Source organism: Helianthus annuus, chromosome 10 (genome assembly GCF_002127325.2).
Source record: "Helianthus annuus cultivar XRQ/B chromosome 10, HanXRQr2.0-SUNRISE, whole genome shotgun sequence".
In the NCBI taxonomy this organism is placed as follows: domain Eukaryota; kingdom Viridiplantae; phylum Streptophyta; class Magnoliopsida; order Asterales; family Asteraceae; genus Helianthus; species Helianthus annuus.
This window is the reverse complement of record NC_035442.2, coordinates 30,995,658-31,008,139: the sequence shown is the minus strand read 5'-3', so window position 1 is coordinate 31,008,139 and position 12,482 is coordinate 30,995,658.

Genomic DNA, 12,482 nt, shown 5'->3' with positions numbered 1-12,482 from the left:
CATTCTTGCATTCTCTCTCCTATATATCTAAAAATGTGCAACTTTTCAACGCGTGAACAAAATAACGAAAACTGATTTCGTGGAAGAGAAACGCGTGGACTTTTGGAGCGGCGGTGGAAAATAACGCGTTGAACTTTGGTTTCGTGATATTATCACGCACCGCCCCCTTCCCTCTTAACTCAATATTTTCCAGCAAAGCACTCAGCTGGATCAACTCTTCGGTTTCAACGCTCGAAGACGGCTGCCTCATCCAGATCCCAAGTTTTGGATGATATATATCTTTTCAAGATTACAAGTTAGTTATATGAAAGAGTTATGGTGGTGAATTTAATAAATTTTCAAGTAAAAACAATGTCAGGTGTGGACTTACATAAAGGATAACTAAAATTTCATGTGGAATATTTTCTAAAACCCAAAAGTAGTGTTCGTTTCACATAATGGAATTAAATCTGGATGGAATTGGAATTTAGATTCTATTCTTTAGGTTGTTCGTTTCAACAAAGGAAGGAATTTGAATCTCAATTCCATATTTAATCGTGTTCGGTTAGCAAATGAATTGGTATTGGAAAGGAGTTCCTTCAAATTTCTTTAACTACAGGAATTCAAAATCCTTCCAAATTTCGAAGGAATTCAAGAAATTCATTGGAATATTTGACCAGTCACCAACATTGGAAATGGCTCGCCCTGACACGGCCCGTCATCGACCCACAACAACTAGACCCGATTAGACCGTTAACGGCCTGAAACGCTTGACCGGACCCGACCCGCTAACGACTCGAAACGTCTTGATTTGACCCAATCCAAAACATCCCCACCCATTAACGAACCAAAACACCCTGACCCATTAACAAACCGAAACATCCCGACCCGTTAATAATCCCAAAGGTCTCGACCTGGCCTGTTAACAACCCGAAACATCAGGACTCGTTAACAAGTCAAAAGGTCTGGATTCGGCCCTAACCGTTAACGACCTGAAACGTCTCAACCTGATCCATTAACAACCAGACCCAACCCATTACCGATCTGAAATTCTCTATCTGAACTTATACGTACCCGAAACATTTCGACTTGACCCGACCTATTAACTATCATAAACGTCCTGACCGACCTGGCTCATTAATGACCTGTAACGTCTCGACCCAAGCTGGACCTTTTAATGACCCAAAATGTCTCCACCCAAACTGGCCCATTAATGATCTGAAACGGCTCGACACGACCCGTTACCGGTCCGATACTCAAACTATTATTTTTCTATATTTTCTTTCCGTAATCGAGTTACTTAAAAGGAGACGTGTTTCATCACTTATATTAGACCATATAAACACAATTTTTATAAAGGAGCCAACTTGCAATGATATGGCTGAAACCACAAATGAATTGTTCCTCTGAGAGTGGAGGAAGGAGTTGAGTTCTTTTACCAACCCTTTGGTCAACATCATAGATAGATTCAGATCCAAGTCATTGGTTGCAAACTTGAGCTGGAAAAAATAACATGTATATGTAAATGGAGCATTACATCATTTTTTATGCTAACCCGTCATTAAGATATGCATCCAAATGGTTGGTGTTAGAGGTGGAAAAAATGGGTGGGTCGAGCGGTTTAGGTGGGCGGGTTGAAACATACAACTCTTTGGACGGATCAAAACATACAACTATGTGTTGGGTTTTGACTTTTGACCGGTTTGAGATAAACATAACACGAAGGACCAACATTGGCTTATGTTGATACGACACTTAATAAGCACATTATTTTGACAATAAATAGATGAAAAATACCTCGTGTAGGTATTTTAAAAAGGGTATTGTTAAATACACCCAGAAAGTCAATTTTTTTTACTTTTACCCACAAGTCAGTCAGCTTTTCAATTTTATTTCAACTTTCCATAAACCAACTTTAATGGAACAAGTTTTCATAAACCAACTTTAAGGGAACAAGCTATTAACCCAATATTCCACCACCCGTCCGGCCACCACCACTAGAGGTGCAAACGAGCCGAGCCGAGCCGAGCCCGAGCTCGACCAGGCTCGAGCTCGAGCTCGTTTAACATATGAATAGGGGTGTTTAAAAAACTCGTGGCTCGCAGCTCGCTCGAAACTCGCTCGAAAAAAGTTCGAAAAGAGCTCGGCTCGAAATTGGCTCGGTTGTAAACGAGCCAGCTCGGCTCGGCTCGGTTTGTAAGCGAGTCGAGCTCGAGCTTGGCCTGGCTCGGCTCGCGAGCTCGTGAGCCAGCTCGATAAGGTTTACATCCTTCATATTTTTGTCCCACATCGCTCAAAAGACAAAAACTAAGGGAGTATCTCCCCTATAAAAGAAGGCAAGGAAAATGTACAAAGAGATTTAAGTATTTATACTTGCATATTTAGCCATTTGGTTAAATATAATTGCAATTATGCCCTTAGTCTATGAAAATATTCATTTTTAGGGTTTTTTAAGTAGTAAATTTTGCGGTTTTTTGTTAAAATCGAGCTAGATCGAGCCGAGCCGAGCTAGCTCGAATTTTAATCGAGTCGAGCTCGAGCCTCAAATCTCAGCTCGATTTGAAATTCGAGCTCGAGCCGAGCCAGCTCGAATTGAGTTCGAGCCGAGCTCGAGCCGGGTCGAGCTCGGTTCGACTCGGCTCGTTTACAGTCTTGCATATGAAAGCTCGAGCTCGAGCTCGGCTCGATTCGAGCTTTATTTCTAAAGTTCAAGCTCGGCTCGAAGGTAATTTTTCAAGCTCGAGCTCGGCTCGGGCTCGACTCGTTTAGTATTTATTAATTAATTTATATTAATTATAATTATTATTGTACATATAACTAAGTTATTTTTTATATTTATATAAATAGTAATTATTATTATATAAATATATGTTTAATATATTAATAAAAAAATATATAAAAAGAAAGCTCGTTTAGGCTCGTGAGCCGGCTCGAGCTCGATAAGCGAAGCTCGGGCTCGGACTCGTTTACTAAACGAGCTTGTTTTTAGGCTCAGGCTCGTGCTCGAGCTCGAGCTCGTTTAAGGTCGGCTCGTTCGTGTTACACCCTGACTTTTACGGAAGCGTGATTTGGTGTGACTTGCTTAATATCATTGCATTCAATCATAACAACACCTATATGATAAAACCAAAGATGATCATCCATTAAATAAGTTTAAGGAACCACCAACATCATTGTTTAGAAAATACAGACTTCAAATCCAAATACAAACCATGCAACTGTTTCAGAGTTCCATAAGGACTCCACAAAAGACATTTATGAAAACCAGGTCTTGAACTGTGCGTCTTTTCTAGGATAAGATGCACAATCCACACCCTAAGACTACGGATGCCCTCTTTTATTCTCAACATTACTTGTAACTTCCAAACGCCTGCCAGATCCACATTTACTTCCCTGAAATACATGTAGTTTTGAAAACGTCAACAAAAGTTGAGCGAGTTCATGTGAGTTGTGTGAGTGTGCACGAATCATCCTGGAAAACATTTGTAAGTATATTGGTATGTATTTAAAAACTGGTATGAAGCAACAAGGAAAACAGATCAATTAATGTGTAGCTAATACATTAATATAAGTGACATGGTATAGGAAGCACACAACCCTTCTAGCGTATTTCGTACCGGCCCCTCCGGCGGAACGACATAGTCACCACATGCGGCCAACTCGCAGGCCCATGGGTGGGGCTCGCAACACCCAATAGATCTATCACTCATGCCCCTCGGTCCTTATACAAGGATTAATGGTCTTAAGTAGAGATGGGCATAAAAACCGGTTCCTACCCGATTCCAGTGGACCCGACCCGGACCCGGTTCCGGTTCCTACCCGATGCTTAGAGGAACCGGTCCCAGGTTTAAAAAACCCGACGGGTATTACCCGGTTCCTATTTTTCCTATAAAAATCCGCCCGTACCCGGTTCCTCTCTGTACCCGGTTTCTACCCGTACCCGGTTCCTCTCCGTAACCGGTTCCTATTTGTACCCGGTATGTTACCGTTGGAATCGATTCTTATATGGATATTACCGTTAGAACCGAATCTTGATATATGTCAACACATTAAATGTAAAATATTACCGTTGGAACCGGTTCCTATATGACCGTTGGAACCGGTTATAGTATAAATATCACATTTTTTTATTTTTTTTTCCACAAATCATCTTCTTCTACTATCTATTTCTTCTCCTTCTTTACATATTTTTAATGGCTTCCAAGAACTCTAAAAGCACAAACTCCCCATCCGTCAATAATGTTCCACAAGGTTCAAATGCTCCATTTATGGTGGGAACATTATCACATAGCCGCAATATGGATGTTTGGTGCAATTGGGATTTAGTCGAGATGAACGATGGTTCGCAAAAGGCTCAATGCAAGCATTGTGGCTCCTTGTTAAGCAAGGACTCTAATTCCACTTTAACGAAGCATGCGAAAAAGTATTGCAAAGCACTAAAAGATTTGACACCCGGTCAAGTTCAACTTTCAAAAGATGCGAAAGTTTTTCTCTTAGTGGTAGGGTATTGTCGATTAGAAGAACAAGATTAACCTCGGAGTCGCTAGAGATGGCAATTTGCCTAAAAGATCATTTGGACGGCGTTGATCGTGTTCAACACAAGTCGAGTCTCGAAGACGAGGTGGAGTTGGAGCACAAGATTATTGAAGAAGAGGATGAAGAGGAAGACGAGGTAGAGACCAATGATTCCGAAGACGATTGTACCGAAGTGCCCGCACCAAAGCGTAGCGGAAGTGAAAGTGTCGCACCGTCCTCAAGAAAACGAGCAAAAAAATAAATTATAGGAACCGATTCTGATCAGTCCCGAAGGAACCGATTCTGATCAGTCCCGTGGAACCGATTCTGTTACGTCCCAAATGCGAACCGATTTTGATTACCGAAGGAACCGACTTTTTGTACTACTTAAACGATTATATATGCGAATTTTTTTTCCACAAACGAACTATTATTTCACAAACGAACTATTATTTCACAAACATAACACTTAAAACATAACAAATCAAACATAACACATCAAACACATCAAACATCACACATAAAACATAAGACATCAAACATAAGTAAACAAACGCATCCACCAAACTACACATTAGAAGAACCGGATCCTTCGCCCTTTTCTTCCTTTTTTGCCTTTGTCACCGGGCAATGTTTGTCGGTATGCTTCTTGAGGGTGGAGTTTGCCGCCGCCTTCATGAACTTCCCACAATTCTTGCAACGAGCCATCTCATGGTTATCCGACATCAAACACAAATCAAAATTTTTCCAAATTGCGGGGTTACGCTTGATTTCTAAAATCAAACTCCTTCTTCCGATGCCATATTGTTCTTCTGGGTTTGAATGTGTTTTACAGAGAAAGAAGAGTGATGGATGATGCAAATTGGAAATGTTTGAGACTTTGAGGAAAAAATCGATTTTTATATTTGAAAACCGGTTCTAACGGTACAAATTTAAAAAAAAAAAAACAGTTTTTTCTGAGTGGAACCGGTTCTTAACAGTAGTCGTCAGCACCTTTTCTAAGATACGCAGTGGAACCGGTTCCAAACAGTACCCGTAACCGGTTCTACACAGTACCCGGACCCGGTTCTATTGTACCCGAAACCGGTTCCACCGGTTATAAAATAAATGATGTGTACCCGGGTTATACCCGGACCCGGTTCCACTGACAACCCGGTTCCATTCACTTGTATCCATACCCGGTTCCGGGATGGAACCGGTTCCGGGTTTTAAAAATACCCGATAATGCCCATCTCTAGTCTTAAGTCAATCGCCTATCCATTCACATGATCTAGTAGTACATACCTTAGCTAATCATACCATTTGTAATTGTTTGTAAACAGTTGTAACATGTATTTCACCCCTGAAGTTATAAAACCAAAAACAGTTAAGAGAAAGGGGGAACATGAACTCACAGTTTTGCGTTCCTTGTATCCGATGTAACTCAAAGCTTCTTCTAGAACGCACGACTACCTACATGCGTACTACGGTCCATTAGACGAGCGGGTCGTGCCTTGTCTTCTTAGTATTGATTAGTGCCTTTGAGTTACGTTTCAAAGTGTCTTCATTATTATTCCACGACTACCTACATGCATACTATTGCGTGGTTTTGTTTCAAATGAGGCTCTCAAAATGATTCTTGAAGATCGTGAACGATGGAAGGATCGTCTGGTACTCTGGTACACTGTGATTGTCGACTTCGCACTAGTCATGGGTTACCATGTGCTTGCAAAATTTCAAAGTACATAACATCACGTAAGTATATTCATGTACATTAAATAAGACTCTTCATGTTAAAGTTTCAATAAAACAATATGTATTTGTATTTGCATGCAGATCAATATGTTTCCTTGGATTCGATTGATATTTTTTGGAAGAAGCTAGATATTTCACCATCGGTATCTTTTCAAAATGACGATGTTAGCTGTGATGATGAACTACTACTTTTTAAAGAAAACTTTAACAAGCAGTCTAAAGATGGGAAAAAAAGTTGGTTAAGAAAACTGAAGGATATATTTCGTCCAGGTAAAAGTGACATTCAGGAACCTCAAGTTCAAAAAAAAAAAAAAAAAAAAAAACTCGTGGACGACCAAGCTTGAAGAAATCGCAACAACAAAGTGCCAAAAAGGAGCCGGAAGCTCAAGCTAAGAAAAAACCCGTGGACGACCAAACTTGAAGAAATCGCAACAAGATAAGCCGGCCAGACATAGTTCATTCGAATTTGACTTGAACATGGAACCAGTGATAGATTGGAACGAGGTCCTAGATAAGCCGGCCAGACATAGTTCATACATGATAGACTTGAACGAAGTGCCACTGATGAATGACTTGAATATAATGGGTGATATTCCAAAAGTATTTCATCCACATATAACAAATATATGAAATGTTAAACCCGATGGAAATTGTGGATTTCGAGCAATAGTTGTTTGCCTCGGATTTGATGAACATGAATACTGTGAGTACATTCGACAGCAAATGAGAGAAGAGTTACAAAATCGATATCATATCTACGCGGACATTTTTGTCAGGGATGTAAATTCATTATATCATGACTTGTGTTTCATTGGGTCGCCTTGTCCAGAAGAACACTGGATGAAAATGCCTGAAGCAGGTGTTCTGATTGCTAATAAGTTTGGTGTAATCATCCATTCTTTAAGCATGTCAGGCAGTTTCACTATTTTCCCATTTTGGAGTGGTCCAGAAGAGATTCAACATCACAGAGTTCTTACAATTGCCCTAGTAAATGACGAGAACCATTATGTCATGGTGGAATTACAAGGAGGGTACCCAATGCCTACAATCACGCCTTATTGGAATTTTCGCAACATTAGCATGTCTGCGGCTGGATGGAAGACCATGTATATGTGGCGTCTAGAATTATATACCCAACTGTATCACCGTGAAAGTGGTTTTGTCGATCCCGGTGATTAATTGTTTTAATATTTGCACGTTTACTGTTTTATTGGAGACTCGTTATTTATTTATTTATGATGAACTTTTTCACTTTCGTGTTTATAATAAAGTGTCTTGATTATTTATTTATTAATATTGATATTAATACTAATAATAGTATAACAAAATATAAAAAGGAACAAAAGTATTATAAAATAAAATAACATAATAAACATAATTATTACTTTTGACTTTATAATAAAACATAATTATTACTTTTGACTTTATATGAATCCATATGTTGGGTGTATTTATCAGACCCCTAATAAAAATTGATAATGATAATAATAGATTGTAACAAGATGTAACACCCGCCGCGTTGCGGCCAGGTTCACATACATATATCCCAGAAGCCAAAGATTGTCCAATATTCGTTTGATTCATTACAGCATCGGCACTCGCTAGAGTTGCCGAAAGAGAAAACCCTAAATATAGACATCGAGTCCAAACGTTGTATGAGCATGAATAAACACAAACTGCATGTACAAAAGGAGGTAATATAATGATGACTGGCCAGCATAAGACCACTCCCAGACCGTTGTTCGTTCAACAATCCTTCTAATAATTTGATGACCTCAAACTCTGCACTAAAACTTGTAGCCATTTTCCCACTTCACAACTACCTAGACACTTCTCCAACTTTCCCTAAAAACACCAACATAGTAACAATCATTAAATTTAGAAGTCATTAAATAAACTAAATACTCCAAAGCAAACTCAAGGTATCATGATAGTTTCCTCGGGGAAGGATCAACCAAAATGAAAATATAATTAGGGGATTTGTTTAGTCATTGTTGACCGATTTTATTTGAAAATTCACCTGAATTTGGACATAAAACGTGGGCTTTCAAGTCTTGTGCGCTTGGTTGGGCTGCGCTTCTGCGCCCAACATTGTGTGCTTTTCACAACTATGGTTCATCTTGAAGATAAAAAGACGGTTCTGTTGGGATTGAACCCTAACAGAGGAACAGATAATGTAAAGCCAAAACCGGATCCCATCAGTGGACACTTAATAAGCAGCAGTTTACTCTATTCTCTCCCCTTGACAGTGGTTATCTAACAGCTGATGGATGTTAAGTGCTGCTCAACTACAACAACTGATAAACCAAACTCTGATGATTATCTAACAACTGCTGAAGACAAACTCTGTTGCTCTATCTACTGCTGTATCCTAAGTACTGCTGAAGACTCAAGCACTGCCCTCTCAGAGACTGATCACCTTTGAAGAAAGCACTGAAGACTCAACATCTGTGCTAAGGCTACAACAGTGGAACGTGAAGCAGTAGTTTCCTTATGTTTTGTACTTTAGTGATTATCAGATGTTACATAACAGTAGTTTGTATAGAACAATATTTATAGTTTGTTAGGTCGTTAGATGTCACTATCATGGTGACGTCAGCTGAAGCATATCAGTAGTTTGGTTTGCCTATAAGTATGACAGTACTCTATACTGTTACACTTGATCGTTTTGAGTGAGTTTTTCTCCTCAATTCATCCTTTCATCTTGTGCAACCAACTCTGGTGTATCAGGCTGAGGGGGAGTTTAGATTGTAAGCTTGCTGTAATCATTTGCTTTCTATTGTAAATCTTTCGACTCAATGAAATAGCAATTGTTTATCAATCTATACTTTCCTTTGATTATGTTTACAAAGTTTGCTACTCATAGGGATGGCAACCAAACCCGAACTCGCTGGGTAAACCCGAAACCCGACACATTTGGGACGGGTTTGGGGTCGGTTAATCTGGTTTGGGACGGGTTTGGGAATAGTTTTTATTTTTTTCGCGAGTTTGGGACGGGTTTGGGATTTAGTGATATACCCGTTTACCCGACCCAATTACCCGATAAAGTGTACCCGTTTACCCGATTGTATACCTGATATAATTTCTTTTATATTATTAAATATGTATATATATGATACATCCATTTTTTACACATATAGGTATTCTATTCCGTATACATTGTAGTTATTTTGTTTATATTTTTATAATGACAATACAAAATTTAACCAGTTAGTAGTTACCCAATAGATAGATGACCAATGAGTTTTGAGATGAGTATACCCAACGAGTAATCTTTTTAAATTAACGGGTTTACCCGAAACCCGCGGGTATACCCGATACCCAATGGGTATTTACCCGCTAGAAACCCGATGGGTTTTGGGACGGGTTTGGGATAAGCTTATCTAACCGGGTTTGGGTTTGGGATTACCTAAACCCGTCCCAAACCCAGCCCGTTGCCATCCCTAGCTACTCATTTCCGCTGCACTAATTTGTTTTATGCAAACAAACACAGTCACAGATAGCCTTAGATCCTAACAGGTTCTCTCCCCTTCTTCCATCTTTAACTTACATTAGCGCTATAACAGGCATTCTATGGAGCTCTAAAGAGCCAATAGATTGCATTTTCATTGCTAGTAGTTACCTGGTGCCAAGGTTATACACATAATAAAAGATCAAGCAACTATTTTGAAATGCTAGAGAGTACCATGTATGTTTGGAGAAAAACTCGCATTTCTATAATCAAACAAATTTAAGACTGAATTTAGTATAAATGAAAGATATGGGTAGTGAAATGTAAATTGTATTGTACTTGGATCATTTGAATCCATAGGCCAACACTCAATTTTATTAACAAAAATGCTTTGAAAGTAAGTGGCCATGGTCATGCCTTGCAGAAACTTGTCAAGTTTTGACTCTTTTGAACAACATTATTCTTATTTGTTAGTGAAAGATTTATATAACATGTGGGCCATGGTAATCTCAAAGATACTACAACATATTAAATACATGTGACTAAATGTTTGACGAGGCCGGCCTTAAGATATTAGTACTGTCTACTTAGTATGCAAAATTGTACCTTTGTAATATAGTACAACCCCCACCCCACCCACGGCATACGGTAGACTCCAGCTTATCGGTGCTGAAAAACACGTAACGTTCAAAGTTATTAAATTTTTTTGACAACAGGCGTGTTGAAACTCTAAAAAAACTTAGTAATTCTTTAGCTTATTTTGTATCGAGGCTTTAGTATGCGCGAGGTCGGGAGGTGTCAGGCCCAAGTATGTACACATATTTTGTGATCTAGTAATTGTTAAATCTCAAACTCTTGAATAAAAACATCTTTTTAACACATTATTCATTGTATTTAACATGCTATGTAACTATGACTATATGATAATATAACGACCCATAACCCTTCAACGACTACGCAATCTGCCTGATTCCTTCGAGTTCGATAGCTCTTGTACAATTTCTATATCATAAGAGTTGAGGGAAAAAAACTCAACTGAAGAGCAAAAAAGGAAAAAAAACTCAACTGAGAAATGGGTCGTATCCAAGGTTTGTTGATGAATGAAATCCAAAATCTCCATGACTGCTTCCTCTTTTCAATTTTCCAAATGTCTCAAACAATACAATGAAATCCAGAAATTAGTATAGAGCATAATGAATAATAAAAGGGGAAAATTTATACCTGAGTTCGCTTTGGGCCCTAATAGTGAAACACCATCGCATCGAACACTTTCGACTGTGAACCACCACCCCACTGCTTTGCCTTTTTTAAAATTGTGGTTTTCCGGCGATGGTGATGGTTGTGGTGCAGTTGAGCTCGGGGGTTCCGAAATCCTCGGCTCAGATCTGTAGGCACTTGTGCTAGATCTTGAATCGTCGGAGCCTGAAACATTTGGAATTTTCAATCAAACACATGACTTAAACATGACAGGGTCATACTCTAGCACTTGAGTTGATTATTCTAAAAAAATAATTAGTTTGAATAAAAATTCTTATTACGCATCATATTATATTGGTACTTTTTCATCAACCAATTAAATCTTAAAAAAAAAGGATGACAAGCCTTTGCTAGAAAATATATCTTAAAGTGATAAAGATTTTGCAAAAGAATATCCACCTTAGATTTATTTATAGGACAGATATAGTATTCCAGACACTTCATCAAGAGAGTGACTTGAATTTTTTTCGTCTCCCACCAGTGTAAGGATGTAAATAATAGAAAAATAATATATTTACTCAACCAGATTAAAGATAACTAAATTAAATTACCTTAGCAAATTTGCCACTTGAAACAGAGAGGGCAACCTTCTAGAAGGCTGGTATGTGATGCACAATGACAGCAGTTAATCTTCGTATGTATCTTCCACAAAGAGTATATCAAAGATAAGGCATCTGTATCACACATCTTACCCCAAATTGATTGATTAATGTGCATAACGTAACGATAGTTCATGTAATGGTCCATACCATAAGCACCAGGGCGGGTTGTGTGAATAGTGGAATGTGGGTTAGCTAAGGGAAACAGGTTAAATCAGTCACGACCATAGGTCATTTGTGTATTTTAAATTTACCAGTTCCCATCGAGCATAACTAAAGTTTTCATGATTGTCTGATAATGAGCAAGGAATATCCGTCTTTCTGCTAAAGAGGATGTATTGAACTCATAATTCATTAGATACTTTCTAATGTATGTATTGTATCTAGCAACCCAAACTCTCTGCGTAACAAATCGGCACCAAATCCTAGACTTTTTATAAAAGAAATGGTTATAAACAACTTCAAATCTAAACAAAGCGTTCGCCTATTCTATAAGGTTAGGGTTCCTGTACCAAACTCTATTTCTTACACTGAAAATCCCCAAGTTTTATTTTAGGTTTATTTAAAATTTTGAATAGAGCTTTTATGCATATACCTTGATTCAAGAATAGAACAAAAACAAATTCTAGGTTTTAATATACCCATAAGAGTTTCAATAAAGCACTCGAAACCCATTTTATGCAAAGCCCAGTGAATCGCAACCCTAAACCTAAATATGCAAAAGCAACAAACCGTAATACGTTTTCCATTGCTTTAAGGTTTTCAGCCACTGTTGTTGCCATCTTTCATCCTCAGCCCGTCATCGTACTAATCCGGCATTCAGTTGATACTTAATTCATAATGGTATAAACAATTCAACCTTGGTCTTCATCGATCGCATCAACGGTGAATTGACGGGTCCATTCGTAACTCCGGCACTGATGCTACCTGTCCAGAATACACTGTCT